Source organism: Heptranchias perlo, chromosome 11, assembly GCF_035084215.1.
Source record: "Heptranchias perlo isolate sHepPer1 chromosome 11, sHepPer1.hap1, whole genome shotgun sequence".
Taxonomy (NCBI): Eukaryota; Metazoa; Chordata; class Chondrichthyes; order Hexanchiformes; family Hexanchidae; genus Heptranchias; species Heptranchias perlo.
Genome location: NC_090335.1, coordinates 37823855 through 37851511, shown reverse-complemented (window position 1 = coordinate 37851511; position 27657 = coordinate 37823855). Strand labels below are relative to the sequence as shown.

At 41.3% G+C, this 27657-nt stretch overlaps 1 protein-coding gene across 1 annotated transcript in view; it reads right to left on the bottom strand.

The window, feature by feature from the left end:
- The window catches only part of LOC137327226 (limbic system-associated membrane protein-like), a 693787-nt gene that overhangs the window by 410657 nt on the left and 255473 nt on the right, over window positions 1–27657 (bottom strand). The window lies entirely within an intron of this gene.

Sequence of the window (27657 nt, the reverse complement as noted above, 5' to 3'; positions counted from 1 at the left end):
CTTATGCGTATATCTTTGGTTTCCATTCCCTTAATTTTTGCCTGTCTTTTCTTAGACAGGCAAAAATGTCTTGGAAAAAGCTGCTAATGGGTTGAGGTGTCTTTTAGGGATCTCCAAACTCTTTCAGAATTGTTGTCATCCTATTCTGACACTTCCCGTTAATTGTCCACATCACTTTAAAATTCGCTAACATGCTGTTTTCTGCTTTCACCACGTATATGCTCCCCACACCCATCCAAATCTCAACCTGAAACTTGCTAATGAGCTGACCTTGGAAACTTGGTTGCAAACAGTGCACTTCCATTTCAATCTGTCTGAAAATCTGCCAGTAGCAATTCAGATCTAAACTTCACTCATAGTGGAAAATCTAGGCTAATGTGTCTTGTCATATTACTTTTATAATGCCATTACTGTCACGCTTAAATCCCATTTCAGAAAGCAGATTCACTCATTTTCTTCAAAGAATGTCTACTGTCATTAATTGTACAGGTATTGTTCCTACAGAAATCAAATAAATGTTTGAAGAATGTTCCCCTCCAGTTAGGCTCCATTGTCAGACAGTTTTACATATTTCTTTAAAACTCAGGTTGTTTACATTATAAAACATAAGATCGTTCCTTACCCAACAGCAGTAATGAATACACACACAAAGAATTCATTTTATGAGTTTTTTCAGTGAAAAGAGCTCCCGTTATCTGCCGAAGTTTTCCTTTTACAATGACAGTGTACAGTAAAAGGTGAAATTATAGAAACAAATTGTAAAAAGGCTGAGTTCCATTAACTGTGCAAACTGATGAAGGAAAAAGACTTGTTTACATGAACAGGATCTATAGAGACATCATTTATAATATATTCAATAGTGCAGTCCTTACATATTAGGGTGAATTTACCAATCCTGTACTCCGGCTGGGGAGTTGCGCTCGAGGGGTGTGTGATCGGAGACGAAGCTACAAATACTGTGTCACCAATTCTCCAACCCTTGCTCCCTTCAACCACAGTTCATGGCTGGGAGTGCAGAATCACTGACATACCCTTTGATGTAATCTCTTGACTCATCTCCCACACTGTAAAATTGCTACAGTGATGCCTTATAGTATTAATGCATAGTACATGGTCTTACTATGTTAAAGGTGCTATATAAATGCAAGTTGTTGTTGTTGTTGTTGTTGTTGAGTGTGCTGTTTGCACCAACCACAATAATATGGACAATTAAGCCATTAAACATTAGAACTCATATAAACTGTAAATACTGCAAAATATAGTACTTCCAATTCTTTGTTGCTTTGATGCGGCTCAATAATAAATCACTGCCTTACTTAAAGAAGCTATGTCATCATTCAGTAAAGTCTTGCAAGGTTAATTGCCCATTTTTGAACATGGTGCACTCAATTATATCACTACTGATCATATATTTTGAATTTTTTTAATTATAGGAAAAAGATCACACATTTACTGCAATGTAACCCTAGGAGTGGTAAAATGGCAGCTTTAAAGCCAGACCACTCAGAAACTGTCACTAATACTTCCTGCAATGCAGACAAAGCTTCTTTAAGAAAAGATAACTCAATCTATCAAACACTTTTGTACAGGATCTTCAGTGAAATGATTCATTTAACTTCTTGTGGCTCTCATTTCTCATTCTTTGGTACTCATGGGAACCATTTTTGTACAGTATATAACTCAATTAGAAATGCCTGAGGTATCTCAAGCCTCGTGGAAACCATTACAATGTTAATATATAACGAAGGTCAAGAGTACTACATGAGGCGAGAAGAAGGGAGAAAATAATGCTGTATGTCAAGTCAATGCTGGTGAGCATGTGCAGCAGATGTATACAAAAGTGTTTTCAAACACACAAGGATCCAAATCTTATTAATTTTAGTCTGTCATAATGCAGGAATAATATAATCGTTCAATGAATTGCTATTCTGTGAAAAAGCACAGATCCAGGGCAGAATTTAGTGTTTTACAAACAGGGGTGACTTGATTGGTCTACGTTAAAACTATAATATCCAGAGAAAAGCTCAATTAAAGCTTAGATTTCTCTATTTAAGCGATGGTATTTTGGGTCCAAAACTTGCTGCTCTGAAAGAACTGGTGTTAAAACAATCCCAGGGGGTTAGTGTGTGACTATCCCATTTCCATGGGATCAGGACTGTTCAACCAATGGAGAAGAGGTGACTAGGCCTTTGTGAAGAAATAACTACGTTAAATTCTACCTGCAACAAATAGAAGTTCAACGTTATTATTTCAAACCGCATTTACATCTCTGATTCAATGAGTGGTAGAACTACAGAACCATTTTATTTACTCTTTGTGAAAGCTTTAAATCAAAAATAGGTTTAGAGAATGAGCTGAGCTCAAAGAAGATCACTTTAAATTATTATCTGGAAACCATGGGGGGTGAAATTCAGCTTTGGCAGGGGGTGCAAAATGGGCAGTAGCGGATCAGCAGCCATCAGTGGAAAGTAAAATCGGGTGCAATTTATAATGGGCGGTTGATCCACTACCCTCCATTTTGTGTTTTTGCTGAAGTTTAATTTCACCCCCCCATGTCTCCTAACAAACGATAAAATCAAGAGCTAGCTTCTCCCACAGGTGGGTGGCAGCTCTGTGGAAGTAATGAGTCATGAGGGTTGGCATGGTGGATGGTTGCATAAAGAAAGTATCATGGCAGCATCTTGGATATTAGGAGAATGAAATCTTTTCCTGTGTATAAAATTGAGGGAGTTATTAAATGGGGCTTTGAGTAGCACATACATTCCATCACTTGCTCCTTGCACTCGTGGAGAGCATGCCAGCATGTAGAACTGGATTGCTCTCTCTCTCTGTTTGTCTGGCTCCATTGGAAAGATATGGATTGCACAGCCCCCATGAATAGAACATCAGTTACCTTCTTGATGCAATAGTGAGCAGCTGCCTGACTAATGTGACAAAGGTCGCTCAATGTTGCCTAGAGTCAGTTGCAATGAAATTCAAGGCAGTGGTGACTTTGAATCGTATAGACAAGGCTTTTCTCCCAGTGGAAATGGGCTGCTGATCTCCAGCAAGTCTTCTGAGGCACTGACAATCAGGAAAGACTAAGCATTACCTTCTTGGTCTGCAGACCTGGACAGTAGGTATATGCACGTAGGGAAGCATGTATCTTCCGTAATGCCTGATTCGAAGAGCCTCCAATATTGCCTTTTCCATATCCTCCTCCTTCTCCTCTTCATAGCATAAGAGGAATTCCTACTGGGAAACCAATATCCCCATTGCAAAACTATACTTAGAGCAGAGGTGAATGAAACCCTGACTGAACCTCCAAAAGACTAAAGAGATTGATTTGCAGACAATTTAACATCAACCATTAGTGGCAGCACGTTTATAAGATGGCAGTAATCTTTGGGGCAGAACTTGGCAGAAATGGGTTGGAGGAGTTAATCACGCTCCCTGGACCACATTTACATGCAATGGTTTGGGCTCAATAGGCTAACTCTGTGCAGTTTTTTAGTAGTCGCTTTGAGGCAGTAGCCTTTTTGAACCAATTTTACTTCATTTTACACCCCACAAAGAGTAGTAATTCAGAGGAGAATCTAGCCCCAGGACTCAAATCAATGGTGTCTAAAGCCAAGTCAAGATAATGAAATCAGTAGACCTGAGAAAACAACTTAAAAGGACAAGACAATACCATTCATTTATTGCTAGTTTTGAAGCCAGCCACATGTGTAACCTCAAAAGTATTGCCTCACTTCATCGGTCTGGATTAGAGTCAGGCTCCTAAACATAAGAACACAAGAATTAGGAGCAGGAGTAGGCCATGCAGCCCCTCGAGCCTGCTCCGCCATTCAATAAGATCATGGCTGATCTTTGACCTCAACTCCATTTGCCCGCCCAATCCCCATATTCCTTAATTCCCCTAGAGTCCAAAAATCTGTCAATCTCAGCCTTGAACATATTCAATGACTCAGCATTCACAGCCCTTTGAGATAGAGAATTCCAAAGATTTACAACCCTCTCAGTGAAGAAATTCCTCCTCATCTCAGTCTTAAAGGGCCGACCCCTTTCCTGAGTTATATTGTTCAAAGTTACTTATAACTATATATTTTTTGTTCAACTGGCATAAATGCAGTCTTTGTGGCCATTCAAATGATGGTGGAACCAAGATTTTCCATAAAATGAATTAAACATGGTAAATTGCCACGGTAGTGGGGATTAATGTGCATGATTTTGTACCTGCAGTCACGGACAAAACCACACTTTGATGGGGTGGAACCCCTTTCTGACCATGGAAAGCTTGCCATCGGAGTAAGAGACCTATATGGTCACATGGTAAAAAGTTAAAATTAAAGGCTCTTTGTCTGAATGCACAGAGCATTCATAACAAGATAAATGAATTAATTACACAAATAGAGATAAATGGGTTTGACCTAATAGCCATTACAGAGACATGATTGCAAAATGATCAAGGTTGGGAACTAAATATTCAAGGGTACATGACATTTAGAAAATATAGGCAGAATGGAAAAGGAAGGGGTGTAGCCCTAATAACAAAGGATGACATAATATCAATGGTGAGGAAGGATCTTGGCTCGGAAGATCAGGAAGTAGAATCAATACGGGTCGAAATTAGAAATAACAAGGGGCAGAAAACGCTGGTGGGAGTAGTTTATCGGCCCCCTAATGGTAGCAATACCGTTGGACAGGGTATTAATCATGAAATAATGGGTGCTTGTAACAAAGGAAATACAGTCATCACAGGGGATTTTAATCTGCATATAGACTGGGCAAATCAAATTGGCAAAGGTAGTTTGGAAGACGAGTTCATGGAATGTATTTGAGATGATTTCCAAGAGCAATACGCCATGTAACCAACTTGGGAACAGGCTATTTTACATCTTGTATTATGTAATGATATAGGGTTAATTAGTAATCTTGCAGTAAAAGAGTCTCTGGGGAAGAGTGATCATAATATGGCAGAATTTCACATTGAGTTTGAAAGTAACGTACTTAAGTCAGAAACTAAAGTCTTAAACTTAAATAAAGCCAATTACATAGGTATGAGGGCAAGTTGTCAAGGGTAGATTGGGAAATTAAATTAAAGGATTTGACAGTTGAAAAGCAATGGCAAACATTTAAAGAAATATTTCAATATTCTCAACAAGTATACATTCCATTGAGATAAAAACGTCACAGAAAAGTGTTCTACCCATGGCTAACTAAAGAAGTTAAGGAGAGTATTAGATTGAAAGAAGAGGCCTATAATGTTCCTAAGAAGAGTAATAAGGCTGGGGATTGGGAGAGTTTTAGAAACCAACAAAGGATGACCAGAAAATTGATAAAAAAGGAGAAAATAGAATATGAAAGTAATCTAGCAACAAATATAAAAATGGATTGTAAGAGCTTCTACAAGTATGTAAAAAGAAAGAGATTAGCAAAAGTAAACGTTGATCCCTTAGAGACTGAGACAGGAGAAATTATAATGGGAATCAGGAAATGGCAGATTCGTTAAACAAATATTTTGTATCTGTCTTCACAGTAGAAGACACAAAAAGCATACCAAAAATAGTGGGAAACCAAGGGATAAATGAGAGTGGGGAACTTAAAACAATTAATATCACTAGAGAAAAAGTACAGGACAAACTAATGGGACATGGGACTAAAAGCCGACAAATCCCCTGGACCTGATGGCCTACAACCGAGGGTTCTGAAAGAGGTGGCTGCAGAGATAGCGGATTGGTTAAGGTCTTCCAAAATTCTCTACATTCTGGAACATTCCCAGTGGACTGGAAGGTAGCAAATGTTACCCAGTTATTCAAGAAGGGAGGGAGAGAGAAAACAGGTATCCTACAGGCCAGTTAGCCTGACATCGGTCATCGGGAAAATGCTGGAATCCATTATTAAAGAAGTGGTAACAGAGCACTTAGAAAATCATAATATGATTAGGCAGAGTCAACATGGTTTATGAAAGGGAAGTTGTGGTTTGACAAATTTATTAGAGTTTTTGAGGATGTAACTAGTAGGGTAGATAAAGGGGAACCAGTGGATGTAGTATATTTGGATTTTCAAAAGGCATTCAATAAGGTACCACATAAAAGGTTGTTACACAATGTAAGGGCTCATGGGGTTGGGGGTAATACATTAGCATGGATTGAGGATTGGCTAAAGGACAGAAAACAGAGAGTAAGGATAAACAGGTCATTTTCAGGTTGGCAGGCTGTAACTAGTGGGTGCCACAAGGATTGGTGCCTGGGCCTCCATTGTTTACAATCTATATTAATGACTTAGATGAAGGGACCAGGTGTAATGTATCCAAGATTGCTGACTATACAAAGCTAGGTGGGAAAGTAAGCAGTGAGGAGGACACAAAGAGTCTGCAAAGGGATATAGACAGATTAAGTGAGTGAGCAAGAAGGTGGCAGATGGAGTATAATGTGGAGAAATGTGAGGTCATTCACTTTGGTAGGAAGAATAGAAAAACAGAATATTTTTTTAAATGGTGAGAAACTATTAAGTGTTGGCGTTCAGAGAGACTTGGGTGTCCTCGTACAAGTAATACAAAAAGTTAGTAAGCAGGTACAGCAGGCAATTAGGAAAGCAAATGGCATGTTGTCCTTTATTGCAAGGAAGTTGGAATACAAGAGTAAGGACATCTTACTACAGTTGGACAGGGCTTTAATGAGACCTCACCTGGAGTACTGCGTACACTTTTGGTCTCCTTATCTAAGGAAGGATACACTTGCCTTGAAGGCAGTGCAACAAAGGTTCACTAAATTAATTCCTGGGATGCGAGGGTTGTCCTATGAAGAGAGGTTGAGTAGAATGGGTCTATTCTCTTTGGAGTTTAGAAGAATGAGAAGTGATCTCATTGAAACATATAAGATTGTGAGGGGGGCTTGACAGGGTAGATGCTGAGAGATTGTTTCCCCTGGCTATAGAGTCTAGAAATGTAAGGAATCTTACAACACCAGGTTATAGTCCAACTGTTTTATTTGAAAATCACAAGCTTTCGGAGGCTTTCTCCTTCGTCAGGTGAGTGTCGAGACTCATTGAAAATTACCGCAAATGCCTGGTGATTACAGACAATCTTTCCAACTGCCCGTTATCAAGGCCATCAAATTAATTGAATAGTGTTCAGACAGAGAAACCTTAGATACCCCAGACAACTGAATATACAAACGGCCAGAACCAAAGAAAGAGAGGGAGAGAGAGAGAGAGAGAAACATCCGAAAGGAAGAGAAAGAGAGAGAATGACCAGTTGTATTAAAAACAGATAACTTTTTTTTCCCCTGGTAGGGTTACGTGTAGTGCGACATGAACCCAAGATCCCGGTTGAGGCCGTCCTCATGGGTGCGGAACTTGGCTATCAATTTCTGCTCGATGATATTGCATTGTCTTGTGTCTCGAAGGCCGCCTTGGAGAACGCTTACCCGAAGATCGGTGGCTGAATGTCCTTGACTGCTGAAGTGTTCCCCGACTGGGAGGGAACCCTCCTGTCTAGAACTAGGGGGCATAGTCGCAGGATAAGGACCATTCAAGACTGAGGTGAGGAGGAATTTCTTCACGCAGAGGGTTGTGAAACTTTGGAATTCTCTACCCCATAGGGCTGTGGATGCTGAGTCATTGAATATAATCAAGGCTGAGATGGATAGATTTTTGGACTCCAGAGGAATCGAGGGATATGGGTATCAGGTGGGAAAATGGAGTCGAGGTCGAAGATCAGCCATGATCTTGTTGAATGGCAGAGCAGGCTCGAGGGGCCGTATGGACTGCTCCTGCTCCTATTTCTTATGTCCTTATGTTCTAATGCAGATCATCAATAATGCCCTGCATTTTGCAGAATCTAGCCAGACATTAAAACTGCAGAGCCCTCTTGTGTTGCTACATGCTTTCAAAGGGGTAGTTGATGAATTGTGAAGCCTAAGAAAACATGGCATTTATGACCTGCATGATGTAAGTGTGCACTGCAGGTTCAATGATATGGCAGATGTATCCTGTTGATGATAGGACAACCATATTAGATAAGAATTCAAGCCTGAAAGGCCACCTTGGTCTCTCCCTCTGCAAGATTGTACAAGGTTCACTGATGATGACTTTGGGAGAAATTGGTTTCATCTGATATATTCAGATACAAATATATGAGCCTGTATGTAGAGTTGGTGAATAAGATTGGTCATTATCCGGATCTCATTTTTCGGTTCAGACGTTAAAACGAGGTGCCATCTGCCCTCTTAGGCTTACTTAATAGATCCCATGACATTATTTCAAAGAATAGCAGGGGAGTTCTCCCAGGTGTCCTGGCCAATATTTATCCCTCACCCAACAGCACTAAAATAAAACAGATTGTCAGGTCATTATCACATTATTGTTGTAGGACCTTGCAGTGCACAATTGACTGCCATGTTTCCTACATTACAACAGTGACTACACTTCAAAAGGTACTTCACTGGCTGTAAAGCTCTTTGGAATGTCCTGAGGTCGTGAAAGGCACTATATAAATGCAAATCTTTCTTCCTTTCTTATCTAACTACTGAGATACACTCATAACTTTCTGGCCTCCTGTGATCCTCCTCCTCCAGAACTTGCAAATAGAGAGGTATACCCACAGGGACACCTATAGTTCCTCTCAAAGCAGCACAAAGTGGCTATTCCTTCGAGAAACAGGCACATAAAACAGATACAGTGCAGTTTAAGAAGGCTCCAAAAAGTTTCACTCATTTTCTTTATCCCACAACAACAATACAGTAGAAGACAGTGAATGATAAACAGCTATACCAAAAACCAGCAATAAGTCTTTAAATGCAGTATGAGGCATCCCCTAATTAATATAAAATGCACAGCCTTTATGAGCTTAACACACAACAACCTCGCAGGCTCTAAGTGCCACAAGCACTTCTGGGTTGAGTTATGATAAGCACTATGTATCAGCCACTTAGAAGCCTCAGTATTCCAAAGTGTGGGGAGCCAGTGCTTCAGCATTGCAATGGACATAAAAATATAATATCAGCTGCTATACAAAGGAAAGGCAAGATTTTAATATCTATCTAGTCTCCTTTACCTTGTATTTTAATGGAATATCAATAACTTTGATGTGTAATCAGTGATGAGAGGAGATCAATAAGTGTTTATGTGAAATCCAATATATGGAATAGTGACTGCATTCTGCCATAATGATGGTTTCAGATGCCAAAGGGTGACAGTTTAGTGTCAGAATTTCAGCATCCTGTTTTATATGGTCATTGTCCATGAGACATAATGGAGATTTAATGTAAAAGAATGAAGTGTAATATAAAAGTAGAGTCTCTCAGGTCACAGGTTTAGTCCCCGCACGAGATAATGGGAGCGTCCTTGCATCATCTGTGCAAAGGTCCATTGTACTGGAGCTTGATCATGATTAGCCAGTTTTCTCTCATTTCTTCTCATAGATTCATGTTGCACAAAATCACCCGCTGTAAACTACAAATTCCCACCATTTTGTTTTTGGTCTGTTAAAAGCACAATTAGCCTTTTACTCACAAAGACAGCAAAAATATACCCTGGGCAATTACCATTATTTCGCATTGTGAAATACTACTTGTTATTTTTGCTGCAATTATGTTGCAAGTAACGGCTCACATCTCAAATGCCATGAAACCGAAAAGATTTGTTCCCATCACCCTTCAAAACTTGTTTTGAAATTAAAATTTCACTCATTTAAAAGTAGGTGTCCATATGTTCATTTACATATCTAACGGCAGCCTGGAAATGTCATAGTATAATGATGCATGCAAAGCAGACGGATTGAACATGCAGTGAAAGCTGCTGTACCTGCTAGCTATTGTTAATTGCTACAACAGTGGACAAAAATGACTTTTGCGCAACAATATTTTTCCACAAGGTTTTTAAACTGGGATTTGCCTGAAGTGAACATAGGTTGTCAAGTCACCTTAAAAATAATTAGCTCCTGACACCCAGATTATACCAGAACGGTTCGTTTGATGGATAGTTGTTGTGCAATGAGTCCTCAACTAATTGGCCACCGAGCACGGCTACAGTCAATTAAAATTGTGATCGATCAAATTAAATTAATCAGTTATAGAGAGGTGATTAAAACTGTCATGAGTGATTGATTATTAAAACAAGTATTGTTCATCTTGTCTTACAAGTGCTCATTTCCACAGGTTCCTTTTCACTTTAGCACCAAGTTAAAGGCTGTCTATAATTTCCATCATAGAAATCATATAATCATAGAATGGTTACAACACAAGAGGCCATTCAGCACATTGAGTCCATGCTGGCTCTTTGTAAGAGCAATCCAGTTAGTCCCATTTACCTGCTCTTTCCCCGTAGCCCTGCAAATTTTTCCCGTTCAAGTATTTATCCAATTCCTTTTTGAAAGCCATGATTGAATCTGCTTCCATCACCCTTTCAGGCAACGCATTCCAGATCATAACTACAGGCTGCGTAAAAAAGATTTTCCTCATGTTGCCCTTGGTTCTTTTGCCAATCACATTAAATTTGTCTCCTCTGGTTCTCGACCCTTTTGCCAATGGGGACAGTTTCTCTTTATTTACTTTATCTGAACCTTTCATGATTTTGAACTCTTCCATCAAATCTCCTCTCATCCTTCTCTGCTCTAAAGAGAACAACCCCAGCTTATAGAATAGAATCATAGAAGTTTACAACATGGAAACAGGCCCTTCAGCCCAACATGTCCATGTCGCCCAGTTTATACCACTAAGCTCATCTATCCCTCTATACCCATCTTACCCATGCAACTGTCCAAATGCTTTTTAAAAGACAAAATTGTACCCGCCTCTACTACTGCTTCTGGCAGCTCGTTCCAGACACTCACCACCCTTTGAGTGAAAAAATTGTCCCTCTGGACACTTTTGTATCTCTCCCCTCTCATCTTAAATCTATGCCCCCTCGTTATAGACTCCCCTACCTTTGGGAAAAGATTTTGACAATCTACCTTATCGATGCCCCTCATTATTTTATAGACTTCTATAAGATCACCCCTAAACCTCCTACTCTCCAGGGAAAAAAGTCTCAGTCGATCCAACCTCTCCCTATAAGTCAAACCATCAAGTCCCGGTAGCATCCTAGTAAATCTTTTCTGCACTCTTTCTAGTTTAATAATATCCTTTCTATAATAGGGTGACCAGAACTGTACACAGTATTCCAAGAGTGGCCTTGTACAACTTCAACAAGACATCCCAACTCCTGTATTCAATGTTCTGACCAATGAAACCAAGCATGCTGAATGCCTTCTTCACCACCCTATCCACCTGTGACTCCACTTTCAAGGAGCTATGAACCTGTACTCCGAGATCTCTTTGTTCTATAACTCTCCCCAACTCCCTACCATTAACGGAGTAGGTCCTGGCCCAATTCGATCTACCAAAATGCATCACCTCACATTTATCTAAATTAAACTCCATCTGCCATTCATCGGCCCACTGACCCAATTTATCAAGATCCCGTTGCAATCCCAGATAACCTTCTTCACTGTCCACAATACCACCAATCTTGGTGTCATCTGCAAACTTACTAACCATGCCTCCTAAATTCTCATCCAAATCATTCATATAAATAACAAATAACAGCGGACCCAGCACCAATCCCTGAGGCACACCGCTGGTAACAGGCCTCCAGTTTGAAAAACAACCCTCTACAACCACCCTCTGTCTTCTGTCGTCAATCCAATTTTGTATCCAATTGGCTACCTCACCTTGGATCCCATGAGATTTAACCTTATGGAACAACCTACCATGCGGTACCTTGTCAAAGGCTTTGCTAAAGTCCATGTAGACCACGTCTACTGCACAGCCCTCATCTATCTTCTTGGTTACCCCTTCAAAAAACTCAATCAAATTTGTGAGACATGATTTTCCTCTCACAAAACCATGCTGACTGTTCCTAATCAGTCCCTGCCTCTCCAAATGCCTGTAGATCCTGTCTCTCAGAATACCCTCTAACAACTTACCCACTACAGATGTCAGGCTCACCGGTCTGTAGTTCCCAGGCTTTTCCCTGCCGCCCTTCTTAAACAAAGGCACAACATTTGCTACCCTCCAATCTTCAGGCACCTCACCTGTAGCTGTCGATGATTCAAATATCTCTGCTAGTGGACCCGCAATTTCCTCCCTAACCTCCCATAACGTCCTGGGATACATTTCATCAGGTCCCAGAGATTTATCTACCTTGATGCGCGTCAAGACTTCCAGCACCTCCCTCTCTGTAATATGTACACTCCTCAAGACATCACTATTTATTTCCCCAAGTTCCCTAACATCTATGCATTTCTCAACTGTAAATACCGATGTGAAATATTCATTCAGGATCCCACCCATCTCTTGTGGTTCCGCACACAGATGACCTTGTTGATCCTTAAGAGGCCCTACTCTCTCCCTAGTTACTCTTTTGCCCTTTATGTATTTGTAGAAGCTCTTTGGATTCTCCTTTGCCTTATCTGCCAAAGCAATCTCATGTCCCCTTTTTGCCCTCCTGATTTCTCTCTTAACTCTACTCCGGCAATCTCTATACTCTTCAAGGGATCCACTTGATCCCAGCTGCCTATGCATGTCATATGCCTCCTTCTTCTTTTTGACTAGGGCCTCAATCTCCAGAGTCATCCAAGGTTCCCTACTTCTACCAGCCTTGCCCTTCACTTTATAAGGAATGTGCTTACCCTGAACCCTGGTTAACACACTTTTGAAAACCTCCCACTTACCAGACGTCCCTTTGCCTGCCAACAGACTCTCCCAATCAACTTCTGAAAGTTCCTGTCTAATACCATCAAAATTGGCCTTTCCCCAATTTAGAATTTTAACTTTTGGGCCAGACCTATCATTCTCCATAGCTATCTTAAAACTAATGGAATTATGATCGCTGGTCCCAAAGTGATCCCTCACTAACACTTCTGTCACCTGCCCTTCCTTATTTCCCAAGAGGAAGTCAAGTTTTGCCCCCTCTCTAGTCGGGCTATCCACATACTGAATGAGAAATTCCTCCTGAATACACTCAACAAATTTCTCTCCATCCAAGCCCTGAATGCTATGGCTGTCCCAGTCAATGTTGGGAAAGTTAAAGTCCCCTACTATTACCACCCTATTTTTCTCCATTCTATCCACAGAATTAAAGTCCCTCATCCCTGGAACCATTCTAGTAAATCTTTTTTGCACGCTCTCTAAGGCCTTTACATCCTTCCTAAAGTGCGGTGCTCAGAATGGACACAATACTCCAGCTGTGGCCGAACTCGTGTTTTTTAAAGGTTCAACATAACTTCCCTTCTTTTGTACTCTATGCCTCTATTTATAAAACCCAGGATCCTGTATGCTTTTTAACCGCTTTCTCAACCTGTCCTGCCACCTTCAAAGATTTATGTACATATATCCCCAGGTTTCTCTGTTCCTGCATCCTCTTTAAAATTGTACCATTTACTTTATATTGCCTCTCCTCATTCTTCCTGCCAAAATGTATCACTTTGCACTTCTCTGCATTAAATTTCATCTGCCATGTGTCTGCCCATTCCACCAGCCTGTCTATGTCCTCTTGAAGTCTATCACTATCCTTCTCACTATTTACTACACCTCCAAGTTTGTATCGTCTGCAAATTTTGAAATTATGCCCTGAACACCCAAGTCAAAGTCATTAATATATATCAAAAAAAAGTGGTCCAAATACCGACCCCTGTGATATACAGTCAGGAGGGAGTGGCCCTGGGAGTCCTCAACATTGACTCCAGACCCCATGAAATCTCAAGGCATCAGGTCAAACAGGGGCAAGGAAACCTCTTGCTGATTACCACCTACCGTCTTCCCTCAGCTGACGAATCAGTCCTCCTCCATGTTGAGCATCACGTGGAGGAAGCACTGAGGGTAGCACGGTCACAGAATGTACTCTGGGTGGGGGTCTTCAATGTCCATCACCAAGAGTAGCTCGGTAGCACAACTACTGACCGAGCTGGCCGAGTCCTGAAGGACATAGCTGCCAGACTGGGCCTGCGGCAGGTGGTGAAGTCAATAGGAATCAGGGGGAAAACTCTCCAGTGGCTGGAGTCATACCTAGCACAAAGGAAGATGGGAGTGGTTGTTGGAGGCCAATCATCTCAGCCCCAGGACATTGCTGCAGGAGTTCCTCAAGGCAGCGTCCTAGGCACAACCATCTTCAGCTGCTTCATCAATGACCTTCCCTCCATCATAAGGTCAGAAATGGGGATGTTCGTTGCTGATTGCACAGTGTTCAGTTGCATTTGCAACCCCTCAGATAATGAAGCAGTCCGTGCCCCACATGCAGCAAGACCTGGACAACATCCAGGCTTGGGCTCATAAGTAGCAAATAACATTCGCTCCAGACAAGTGCCAGGCAATGACCATCTCCAACAAGAGAGAGTCTAACCACCTCCCCTTAACATTCAACGGCATTACCATCGCCGAATCCCCCACCATCAACATCCTGGGGGTCACTATTGACCAGAAACTTAACTGGACCAGCCATATAAATACTGTGGCTACAAGAGCAGGTCAGAGGCTGGGTATTCTGTGGCGAGTGACTCACCTCCTGACTCCCCAAAGCCTTTCCACCATCTACAAGGCACAAGTCAGGAGTGTGATGGAATACTCTTCACTTGCCTGGATGAGTGTAGCTCCAACAACACTCAAGAAGCTCAACACCATCCAGGACAAAGCAGCCCGCTTGATTGACACCCTATCCACCACCCCAAACATTCACTCCCTTCACCACCGGTGCACAGTGTGTACCATCCACAGGATGCACTGCAGCAACTTGCCAAGGCTTCTTCGACAGCACCTCCCAAACCCGCGACCTCTATCACCTAGAAGGACAAGAGCATCAAGCACATGGGAACAACACCACCTGCAAGTTCCCCTCCAAGTCACATACCATCCCGACTTGGAAATATATCGCTGTTCCTTCATAGTCACTGGGTCAAAATCTTGGAACTCCCTTCCTAACAGCACTGTGGGAGAACCGTCACCACACGGACTTCAGCGGTTCAAGAAGGCGGCTCACCACCACCTTCTCAAGGGCAATTAGGGATGGGCAATAAATGCTGGCATTTCCAGCGATGCCCACATCCCATGAACGAATTAAAAAAAACACCACTCGTTCACCAATACTCTCTATTTCCTGTCGCTTCGCCAATTTCATATCCACACTGCCACTGCTCCTTTTATTCTATAGGCTTCAATTTTGCTGACAAGCCTATTATGTGGCACTTCATCAAATACCTTTTAAAAGTCCATATACATAACATCAACCGCATTGCCCTCATCAATCCTCTCTGTTGCCACATCAAAAAATTTAATCAAGTTCGTTCAACATGATTTGCCTTTAACAAATCCGTACTGGCTTTCCTTTATTGATCCACACTTGGCAAAGTGACTATTAATTTTATCTCGGATTATCGTTTGTAAATGCTTCCCCACCACTGAGGTTAAACTGACTGGCCTATAGTTGACAGGTTTATTCTTACACCCTTTTTTGAACCAGGATGTAACATTTGCAATTCTCCAGTCCTCTGGCACCACCCTCATGCCTAAGGAGGATTGGAAGTTTATGGCCGGCACCTCTGTAATTTCCACCCTTGCTTCCCTCACCATCATGTTTTGGTATTGAGTTTGTACCTACTATAATTTTCAAAAATATATAGAAGACTGGGGCAGTGGGTAATGTCCTATATACGCAATGTGGAAATAAATTATCAATCTTCATCATTTTTATCTTTTGTAAAGAGGCATTCAAAAATGTACTCTTGGGGGCCAATAATATGGCCTGTGTGTCCGTACATAAATGACCTGAACTTGCCAGATAAAGTAAGGCCAGTCTATATGTATACTTTCCTGGCACTCTGAGTGCATCTTTCATGATATACCGGAAGCACGATGGCTGCATTGTTGGGCAGTGAAGGGCCAGGAGGCATGGAGGACACTGGGGAAGAGAGCAGGAGTACCAAAGAGCAGAGACTGGCAGTCTCCATATCAGCATCTGTTCCAAACAGGAAGCTCAGGTGTTGCAGCAGCACTATGGGCAGCTGTTCATTGCATTGAAGTTGTTGACCTAATTGCCCAGCTTGTGCAACGGCTCCCAATGCTCACCATGCTGGGTATGTTGTAGGTCTCAGGCATCCATGTTTAAAGTTCCAGAAGTGGACACCCAATGCAAGTTCTTTCTTTCCTTCTTATAGCTTTTGTCCCTCCACATCAGAACTAAAAAATGGCAAAGTTCAGTGAGATAAGAGATCTGCCCAAATTAACTGGGCAGAAAACAACTTGTATTTATGTAGCTTCTTTAACGTAGTAAAATATCCCAAGGCGCTTCACAGGAGCAATGATCGAACAAATTTTGACACCGAGCCACATAAGGAGATATTAGGACAGGTGATCAAAAGCTTGGTCAAAGAGGTAGGTTGCAAGGAGCGTCTTAAAGGAGCAGAAAGAGTTAGAGGGGCGGAGAGATTTAGGGAGGGAATTCCAGTGCTTAGGGCCTAGATAGCTAAATTCACGGACACCAATGGTGGAGCGAAGAAAATCGGGGATACGCAAGAGGCCAGAATTAGAGGAGCGCAGGGATCATGGAGCATTGTAGGGCTGGAGGACATTACAGAGATAGGGTGGGGTGAGGCCATGGAGGGATTTGAAAACAAGGATGAGAATTTTAAAATTGTGGCATTGCTGGACTACGAGCTAATGTAGGTCAGCAAGCATATAGTTAGCAAATAGGTTAACTAATCAGCAGCAAAAAATCTTCATTTAGGATAGGGATATAATACAAAATAAATATATTCCAACACGGCAAAAAGGATTGCATCAAAGAATAGAGTTCCATGGATAAATACAGAGATTAAAAAGAAACCGCAACTTGAAAGGGAGAAGTATGATAAAATTTGGGCAAACAATATTAAAGATAATCCTAAGGAGTGTAGTGAGATGAAGAGAGACTGGAAGGGCCAGAAGGGAATATGAGAAAAGGCTAGCAGATAATATAAAAGAAAATAGTGATAGCTTTTAAAAGCACATAAAATAAAAGGTTAGAAAGGGTCGGACCACTCGGATGAAGGAGGAAACTTAATTGTGGAGGGTGAAGGCATTTCATAGATATTAAATAAATAGATTACATCTGTTTTTACAAATGATTATGGGAAGAAACAAATGCATTGATATATAGTGCCTTTCATGACCTCAGGACATCCCAAAGAGCTCACAATCAATTAATTACTTTTGAAGTATAATCACTGTTGCAATGTAGGCAAAGATGGAAGCCAATTTGCGCATAGCAAGGTCCCACAAATTGCATTGAGATAAATGACCAGATAATTTGTTTGAGTGATGTTAGCTGAGCAATGAATGTTGGCCAGAACATTGGGAGAATTTCCCTACTCTTCTTTGAATAATGCCATGGGATCTTTTACTTCTACCTAATAGGGCAGATGATACATTCCAGAAGCGATAGCCGTACTCAGCTTAAATTTGTACTGCGCTTGATGGGACGCAAGTGAAAACTGTGGGAAAATGGAGTCTACTGATCTTCACCTTGCTCCTGACACTAGCTGGTAGGTACAAGAGGGTATTTACTTCCTTCCATGCAGTTGCCACCTGTGCATTTACTTCAGCCCCAAATATAGTCACCCCCTTTGCTGCACTTCCTGCAGCAGCATCTCAAACTCTCCAGCATCAGGAGGAACAGTATGGCCTTCATTTATGATGTGCCATTGTGAACAATTAGTTAAATTTTCAGTTACCACCACAACGTTCTCATTAATAGTGAGCTGTCCCCCTTTAAGAGCTACTACCTTTCCAGATTTTATGCTCCCCAGCCAAGTGTGCTACAAGCCAAGTTTTCCAGGCAAGCTTTTCCTGTGCTTGAAAGCCTATTCAAAATAGGTGATGGGCCTTGTATTGCAAAATTCAGTTGCAGCTTACACCTGAGCCATGGGTATTGTACAGCCCCAATTTTGCCTGGATAGCTAAATGATGGCCCTCATCTCCACTTGGTACTTCACATGGATGGTTTGGTTGAGATTAGGGGCACATGGGGAATCATGGTGCAAATGCTTGTCTTCCCATTTTGTGATGCAATGTGTAAAGCACGATGTGGCTATTTATCCTTCCTAGAAGAATTTAAAATAAATAATGTTTCAAGTAGGCTCTTAAAAAAGCCAAGGCACCAGTTTGATCACTGTTTAAGCTTAAATTTTTCTTAACATAATTAGTAAGTACAAAGAGTTCAGTGATTATTCGGTGATTCAACCTATTTTAATAAATGCAACTCACCAAAAATAGTGGTATAAATTAAGTTTTTTTAAAATTAAATTAAAGCAATTGTTTGTCATTTGCTTGCTGCTCAAACTGCAAGCACTCAGTTTGAACCACATATTAAGGGATCAGAAGCAACATCTTTGATTTATTTACATTGAAGAGAAAAAGATGCATTTTTATAGCTGTTTATCTCTTCTCTCAGAAATGTCTCAATGAACTTCACGTACAACGAACTACTTTGAAGTACAGTGACTGTTGGTCCGTAGGCTAATTATTTTGTGCACACAGTAAGATCCCACAAACAGCAATGAGATGAATGACCAATCATTCTCCTTCCCGATCGATTCCCTCCCTTCTCCCGGTCCCATCTTATGTTCTTTAACATTTAACAGCACCATGGGCTGCATTTTACTGCAGGACAGTTTCGCCGCTGGCGGTGGGTTGGAGCTACACATCTGCCCACCCGCTCAACTCTGACCTACTTTCCTGATTCAGGGTTCAGTATTATGCAGGGCGGGCCCTGAAGTGGGATCCCCATCGCACAGAGACAGGAAGCCCACTATTGCCAGGCAGGAAAAGTCGGTGGTGTTGCGGGAGGACACCTACTGCTGCATCCAAAGGAATAGGATTGAAGGGAGCAGAAGCACCCCAACGAGGTTATTAATTATTTATACAAAAGTGTCTGAGCTGCCACTACCTTAGTTATAATTACAGGGGCAGAAGAGAGGGAAAGGCGGCCACTAGTGGTCCTTCTCCCTCCCTTGGATCCTTCAGCAGTTTTCCTGCCGCCATCCCGAACTGCCACCTCTGTACAGGTCTTACCCGGGGGTTAGTGGTAATGCAGCAGAAAGACAAGTAAACCGGCCATTTCCCTAGTGCCCTGCCGCTGCCATTTAAATGTGGCGGGGGTTGGGGGGGTGGCGGCTGGCAGCTAAGATCCCTGCTGGGGAGGGAGAAGAGAAAGATGTGACGCTGTGTTCTCAGGGGCTCGGATGCAGCGTTAAGCCTTCCTGCCCATTTTCCGTGCTTACCCACTGCTACACTGCCCAGTTCCAGACAGTATGCTGGAGTAAAATCCAACCCTATGAGTTTACAAATTGCCATTAGAGCTTTATTTGATGCAAAAATAACAATTCTGTACAATCCGTTCTCTTTTTAAAAAAAAATGTGATATATTCATTTAAAACAATTAAATCTATTTCTGTTTTAGATGGTCACATAACATATTGAACGTATTAATGTGAGAGACTTACACCCCAGTAGTTTTAATAATCATAAAGAAAATATTTTTTCATGGCTGACACAAAGGAAGGACTAGTGAACAGCTACATCAGAATAATGTGTCCCACATTCCAGTATTAAAACACCCTGACTAGGTGAAATAAAATTAGGAAACAAAAGAAAAAGGGAAAAGCACATGAAAAAAAGGGACACTGAATTCTACACGTCTGCTTAGAATTGAATTGGTAGAAGTAAGGGTTAAGGTGCTTAAAGCTAAATAAAAACAGTACCATACTGTTAGGAGGATCACTGAGGAAAGGGTAAGATATTCCATCTCTGAAAGGGGACTGACATCTTTCCCATGGTATGCAATTACATTTGAAGTAGAGAGACACTCAATTACACAGCTTTATGTGCAACAGTGATGGAGTAACACTATTGTTGACCTAGAAAAGGTTACATTTTTAAAATGAGAAACAATTAAATCTTCATTTATACATGTTTCAATTTAATTATATTCAGTTTCCCCGGGAATGGCAATTAAATGCAATAAAATAAGATGTCTGCGAAGAATAGTGGACAATTTTTCCTCCATTACACTTGCATTCCAGACTAAATGCAGCTAAATCGACAGTATCATTTTCCCCACAGAGCCACTTATTCAGGTGTACTCGGTAAAGAAGTCAGCCAGTTAGCAGCTTCAGTGGGAGAAGCTGATTTTCAGTAGATCTGTTGCTTTAGATTGCAAAACACAGAGAAAAAGACTAAAAGCAAGTAACGTGCAGTAATTGAAACAAAATGCATTCTGGTCATATTGGACATATATACAACAGAACGTCCAAGGAATGAGATTCTTTTTCTTTCAACATACCTCGCATTTCACGAGATGATGAGATTTCTGCAGTTAATGAAATTACTTATGTGAGGTATGACATTCCAATTACAGAGGAAAGGGTTTGCACTGTGCTTCTGGTACTGCTGTTTCAAGTAGAGGGGCAATGGCATTACTGTACAAATAAATTGATGGCTGTAGGGTTTAAGGGATTATCAGTGCTCATGCTAACAGGATCACTCAGAAGATTACAGTCTTCTAGTTTGAATAACACAATATTAAAACTCTTGGTTAAATGTTTGCTTTATATAACAGCACAAATAGATTTGGCCCCTGCCACTACAGCAAACTGTTTCCTCCAGTACCAATGTTACTTTTGCTGCTGCCAGTCGCAATGCCAGGAGAGGGCTAATTGGCCGAAAGTAGGTCAGCCTCCTTTCACCTGGGGCTCCTCATTTCACCCTCCTGGGGAAAAGTAACATCGCGACTTCTTATGGAAGCACACAAGTCAATTATTAGGATTGGCTAGAGCTAACAAATAAAACAAAACATGTTTGACTCCTATGGCACACCTGCTTCATTCTGCTTGTGAACCAACCGTATAAATATCAAAATCAGAATGTGCACTGAACAGGATATTCTTTAACTTCCCTCTCCTCCCCATGCACAGACAACAAGATTTTTGGACATTAAGGAAATCAAGGTAGATGGGGATAAGGCAGGAAAGCAGAGTTGAGGTAGATGATCAGCCATGATCTCACCTGACGAAGGAGATAATCTCCGAAAGCTTGTGATTTTCAAATAAAATTGTTGGACTATAACCTGGTGTTGTAAGATTCTTTACATTCATAATCTTACTGAATGGCGGAGCAGGCTTGAGGGGCAGTATGACCTACTCCTGCTCCTATTTCTTATGTTCTAACATGGCTACCAGCGTGGAGCAAATACAACACACTTACATTCTGAATGGCCATGCCAATTTATGTTCCTGACCCATGGTGACCAGCAGTAAAGGAAAAATACCAATCGTTCTCCCCTTTCTAAACACAGAATATTCATGTTACACTTGTATTGGGTTACTGGGAAACATCTTGCCAACTTTAAATTCCTATTATTTTCAACAATCAAGCCTGCTCTTGTGCAAATAAAGACACAATTTAGATGCTTTATTTCTACAATAATAGGACAGTTTTTAGGGCTGTGTGGAGGGGCATTGTTGTCATGGTAATGTATTTTCTGAGCCACCTTACCATGTTGGCATACAAAGGAGTACAAAATGGGTGACGCTATGATTTATCATGCTACCAATTGCATCATCATTGCAAAAATTCTTTACTAGTATGAATTTTTAGTAAAGGCTAAAATGAAAATGTAATTACCATATCACAAAAATTGCACTGCATCAGATATAACCAACCACTGCCACACCCCATTCCCAGCAAGCATTCTCTGAATGGAGGTTTTAGTGCAGACTGTTCCTGTCTATTCCAGTATTCTTAATTTAAAAAAAATAAGCATTCAGTAAAATGTCCCTTTAAAGGGCATAATATTTTACATCTGCTTAATCGCAACAAGCAACTAACAGATTACAGATTGCAGTGAAGTGAATAGGACATATAAAATTATTTAACGTTTCACCAAAGAAACAAACCACTCAACCCATCAAGTCTGCATCTGTTTTCCTCTCCACATGAGCCACTTAGTCTAATATTACTTCCCTGCTTGCTCCCAATACAGTTTAATATTCCTCTTTTTCAAGCAACTATCTAATTCCCTTTTTTAAAAAAAAATATAGTGTCTGCTTCAACACCAGACAATTCCATATTCTGATCACCCACTGTGTATAAAGACCATGGGGGACTTTGGTATCATACATGAAGAGGCCTTGATTAATAATCCAGAGCATGTAAATTCCAATTCCACCATGGCACTTTGAGAATTTGAATTCAGTTTTTAAAAATCTGGAAATAAAAAGCTTGTATCAGGAAAAGTGACCATGAAGCTGTTGAATTGTTGTAAAAGCCCAATCAGTTCACTAATGTCCTTCAGGGAAGGAAACGTGCTGTCTTTACCTGGTCTGACCTATAATCTGACACCAATGTGATTGACTCTTAACTGCCCTCTGAAGTGGCCGAGCAAACCATACAGTTGTATCAGTTGGTTTTACCAAATCACTCGTTTAATAATGTATCCCTTTCCTAATACCATGGAGAGTATCCAAGCCTATTTATTACACCACAGATCAATGTTGTAAGCACTTTTTGGGAAGTAGTGTCATGTACACTTAGTGCTAAGATTAAAAGGGATGAAAATGGATTGCATGTAACTTGAAAATCAAGCTAAATAGGCCAAATAGGATGGACTGAATGGCATTTGCTCACTCCTATATTTTAATGTGTGAGCATCCAGTCACTGCCAGACATCTATTAATTTATGTTGGATTAACACATTGTAAGGTAGGATCTTACTTATCAGCAGGAGACGATTAAGACAATTATACTATCAATTAATGATCAACTGAGTATGACTGAAATTAATTAAAAATGTACAATCATTTTTTTTAATTATCTTCTTTCAAAAGCCTTCACTCTTAGTTATTTTACATTGATAAGCTTTGCTTTCTGCATGTCTCATGGTAAAACTGAATCATGTACAAAGCTACAGTTTCTCAGTGTAAATGACAAGCATTTTGCAACTAAAACAATATCGTTTCCATAAATGGCACAATGCAATATAGTGAAAATGTTTAAATATAAAAGTGAGGAATCTGCAATTAACAAAGGCTTTGAAAAAGAAATTAATCAAGCTCCCTAAAAGCTCCATTGGTAATTGCATTGTCCAGTATGGAACTCAGTACACAGACTAGCATGGTCCTAGATTTGATTCCTCATCTATGCTTAATTAGCTGATCTCAACCAGAGTAGAAATAGAGAGGCATTACCCTGGGCTAGGCAGGGGGTAAGTCAGCCAGGGGCTCTAGCTTCTCATCAAGACCCAATACCGCCTGCTGCAAAATGTGCATATGTGGACATCAGGCTCAGCAGTGATGTCTCCCATAGCTAAATAGCCTTTTTGCAGTCACTGTCTAGACTTGCATATTAAAAATTGGACACTTGGGCAAGTTACCAGAGAGCAGCTGTATCCATAAAACTGCATCCTAACATGAGTCAGCGCCTTTAAGTTAAATGAGAAAATTGGAGGATGGGTAGAAGAGAAATAAAATAAGTGAGAAACAGCTGGATCATGAGCTGCACAGTTCAGATAATGGGATAACGGGTAGGATTTTTGGCAAACTTTTTTTTACTGGAAAATTTGTTACAAGGGACTCATTCTCTTCTTTAAACATTTGCTTTAAAGGGGCACCGTTGCCTGGAACAAATCTTAAATGGTAATTTCCAGGTTAATAAACAGATGTGAGCGCAATAATGTAATTGTGAACATGATGTCATTTTCCACAAAAAAATGCCATTCATTAAAAAAAATGCAAAAAAAATAAAAGTTAAAGGAGTACCTTAACAGTTGGTACTGGGGCAGTACAAAAATTCCCCAACAGCGAACATAAACAGTCGAGTTTTTGAAGCTCTTACCAATTGTTTTCCCCCACATAGATGCAAGGCATAGATGCATATAAGGGGAAGCTAGATAAACACCTGAAAGAGAAAGGACTAGACAGGTATGCTGATAGGGTTAGATGAAGAGAGGTGGGAGGAGGCTCGTGTGGAGCATACACACAAGTTGGGCCAAAGGGCTTGTTTCTGTGCTGTACATTTTATATAATTCTATGACATATTGCATAGCAGAAGCTGCTCTAACAAGGCCAGCTCTCTCACAAAATGGATCACAATGGTTACCACAAAAAGCCTTTTGTACTGAAGTACTACTGTGCAATTTCACAGATTTCCTGTAACTTAATGCACGTTCCATCAACCCTACTCCAGCAAGTGATGCTTGACCTGTGCTTAAAATTTTCCGAGTTCCGAGCTCCGAGCAACAACACTGGGGAGAGAGCCCCGCAGGCATGAAGAGCAACGTGTGAGGCTTTGCTGCTGGTGATCCGTGTGGGAATTTTTCATCAATACAGCTACAGCAACTCTTGTGTTCCTGACATAAATATGGATATTTAGCTGAACCCTCAGCAACTCCCGTGGTGTTGATCCAGTCACAATCCTGGAGAGCGTTGACAGATCAGCCACTTCTCTTTAACGCTCTAAAGGGTGGACTCTGCCAAGAAGTGAGCTGTATAAATGCAAGTACAGTAGTGTAGTAGTTGTGGTACTGGACTGGCAACCCAGAGGTTTTGAGTTCAAATCCCACTCACACAAGTTGTGAAATTGAATTCAATATATCCAGTAATTTGCGGGCTAGCACCAGAAAAAAAAATTACCATGACAACTGGATTGTTGTAAAAATCCAACTGATTCACTAATGTCCTTGCGAGAACTTCCGCCGCTACCTAGTCTGACCTACACATAACAACTTACCTTCATATAGCGCCTTTAACATAGGAAAACATCCCAGGGCACTTTACAGAAGTGTAATCAGACAAAAATTAACAATGAGCCAAAAAAGCAGACATTAGGAGGGGTAACTAAAAGCCTTATCAGAGAGATAGGTTTTGAGAAGAGTCTTTATGGAAGAGAGAGAGAAAGAGGGGTTTAGGGAGGGAATTCCAGAGCTTAGGGCCTAAATGGCTGAAATCATAGCTGACAATAGTGGGCAAAGGGAGTGAGGAATGCAGAAGAGGCCAGAATTGGAGGAACAAAGAGTTCACGGACGCTTGTAGGGCAGAAGGAGGTTGCAGAGTTTTGAAAGGGATTTGAATATGTGGATGAGAATTTTAAAGTGGAGGCATTGGGGCACCGGGAGCCAATGTAGGTCAGCGAGCACGGCAGTGATGGGTGAGGGGGACTTGATGCAGGTTAGAATACGGACAGATTTGAATGGGTTGAAGTTTATAGAGGGTGAAAGGGAGGAAGCTGTCCAGGAGAGCATTTTAATAGTCGAGTCTGGAGGTGACAAAAGCATGGATGATGGTTTTGGCAGCCAACAGGTTAAGGCAGGGGCAGAGATGGGCGGTGTTATGGAGCTGGAAGTAGACGGTCTTCCTGATGGGGAGGACATGGGATCGGAAGCTCAGTCCAGGGTCAAATATGACACTGAGGTTGCGAACAGTCCGGTTCAGCCTGAGACAATGACCAGGGAGCAGGATGGAATTGGTGGCAAGGGAACAGGGTATTGGGGGGAGCCAAAGACAACAGCTTCAATCTCCCAAATATTTAATTGGAGGAAATTGCGGCTCATTCAGAATTGGATGTTGGACAAGCAGGCTGACAACACAGAAGCAGTGGAGGGGTCAAACGAGCTGTGGCGAGGTAGATGTGGATCTGACGCCATGTCTTCAGATAATGTCGCTGAGTGTCACCACGTAGATGTGAACAGGAGGGGGCCAAGAATAGATCCGTGGGGGACTTCAGAGGTAATGGTGCAAGGCCAGTAAAAGAAGCCATTGCTGGAGATGCCTTAGCTACAACTGGAAACACAGCATAGAATCAAGTGATGGCGGTCACACTCAGCTGGACAACAGAGAGAGGCAACATAACTCCAGTCCACACTATGTGGTTGATGCCTCTGAAATTGGTGTAAAAAAACCACTAAACAAAATCAAAGCTACTAGTCTGCATGGCCTTGCACTTTAGTTTGATTACTCTGTCATTGGGTAGATAGAGGCTTTACGGAACACTAAAGTTGCTGATGCTAACAAGTAGAGAGAGACTTATTTGAGAATTACCACTTTTACAAAGGAGCTGACCAGGTCCAAAAACACTCCCCAGCGAGGTGATAAACCAAAAAACAAAACCATTCTATCAGTACTTCAATCACAATTATCCCTCTTCCATTGTCACTGTCCAATAGATGAGGTTCATCTGCATTGTAGACAGATTGCTGATGGATTCATTGGGCTGAGATGCTTGCATAATTCTGAGATTTACTAAAATTAAAAATTAAAATGCAATCTTTAATTATGAGTTACGAAAGAATAAAAAACAAACAAGTAAAACAATGCCCAAATTTGTATAATAATCAAAGTATTCTTTTTTGGACACTGTAAACTTAAATTGAGGTTTGTTCACAGCTGGTAGTATTGCAAGAAAGCAGCTCTCCACACTGCATTGCTGAGTTCCAGAAAAACCCAAAGCGAATTCTGAATTGTTTTATTAATTTGTGGCCACAAATTTAATAAACCTCTTGAAATGGCAACCCTGGGAGGATAATTGATGGGTCAATTTGTTTGTGAAAACGACTATGGAATAAACAATGAGGTATTTTTTAAAAAGATATCAAAGTCAGGATAATGGCCCTGCAGCTGTAGTAAGTTGCTAAGAATGTTTTAGTTATAAAACTGACCAAATTCTGGCTTTCATCAAGATGTTTGAAATTTGCCTATCATCATTTCTCAAACATGCCTCTCCAGGCACAAAAGAAAAGAGCAGGACCTAAACAGACTCCAAAGAGTGCGAAGGAACTTCGAAAAAGGATAGAGTCCAAAACTAGGGGTCATAAGTATATGATAGTCATTGATAATTCCAATAAGAAATTCAGGAGAAACTTTTCACCCAGAGAGTGGTTAGAATGTGAAACTTGCTGCCACATGGAGAGGTTGAGGCGAATAGCATAGATGCATTTAAGGGGACCCTAGATAAGTACATGAGGGAGAAAGGAATAGAAGGATATGCTGCGAGGGTTAGATGAAGTAGGGTAGGAAGAGGCTTGTGTGGAGCTGGCATAGACCTGTTGGGCCGAATGACCTGTTTCTGTGCTGTAATTTTTATGTAGGTTATATGTAGGAAGATGGTAGTGGTTGTTGGAGGCCAATCATCTCAGCCCCAGGACATTGCTGCAGGAGTTCCTCAGGGGAGTGTCCTAGGCACAACCATCTTCAGCTGCTTCATCAATGACCTTCCCTCCATCATAAGGTCAGAAATGGGGATGTTCGCTGATGACTGCACAGTGTTCAGTTCCATTTGCAACCCCTCAAATAATGAAGCAGTCCGAGCCTGCATGCAGCAAGACCTGGACAACATCCAGGCTTGGGCTGATAAGTGGCAAGTAACATTCACGCCAGATAAGTGCCAGGCAATGACCATCTCCAACAAGGGATCCACTTGATCCCAGCTGCCTATGCATGTCATATGCCTCCTTCTTCTTTTTGACTAGGGCCTCAATCTCCCGAGTCATCCAAGGTTCCCTACTTCTACCAGCCTTGCCCTTCACTTTATAAGGAATGTGCTTACCCTGAACCCTGGTTAACACACTTTTGAAAGCCTCCCACTTACCAGACGTCCTTTTGCCTGCCAACAGACTCTC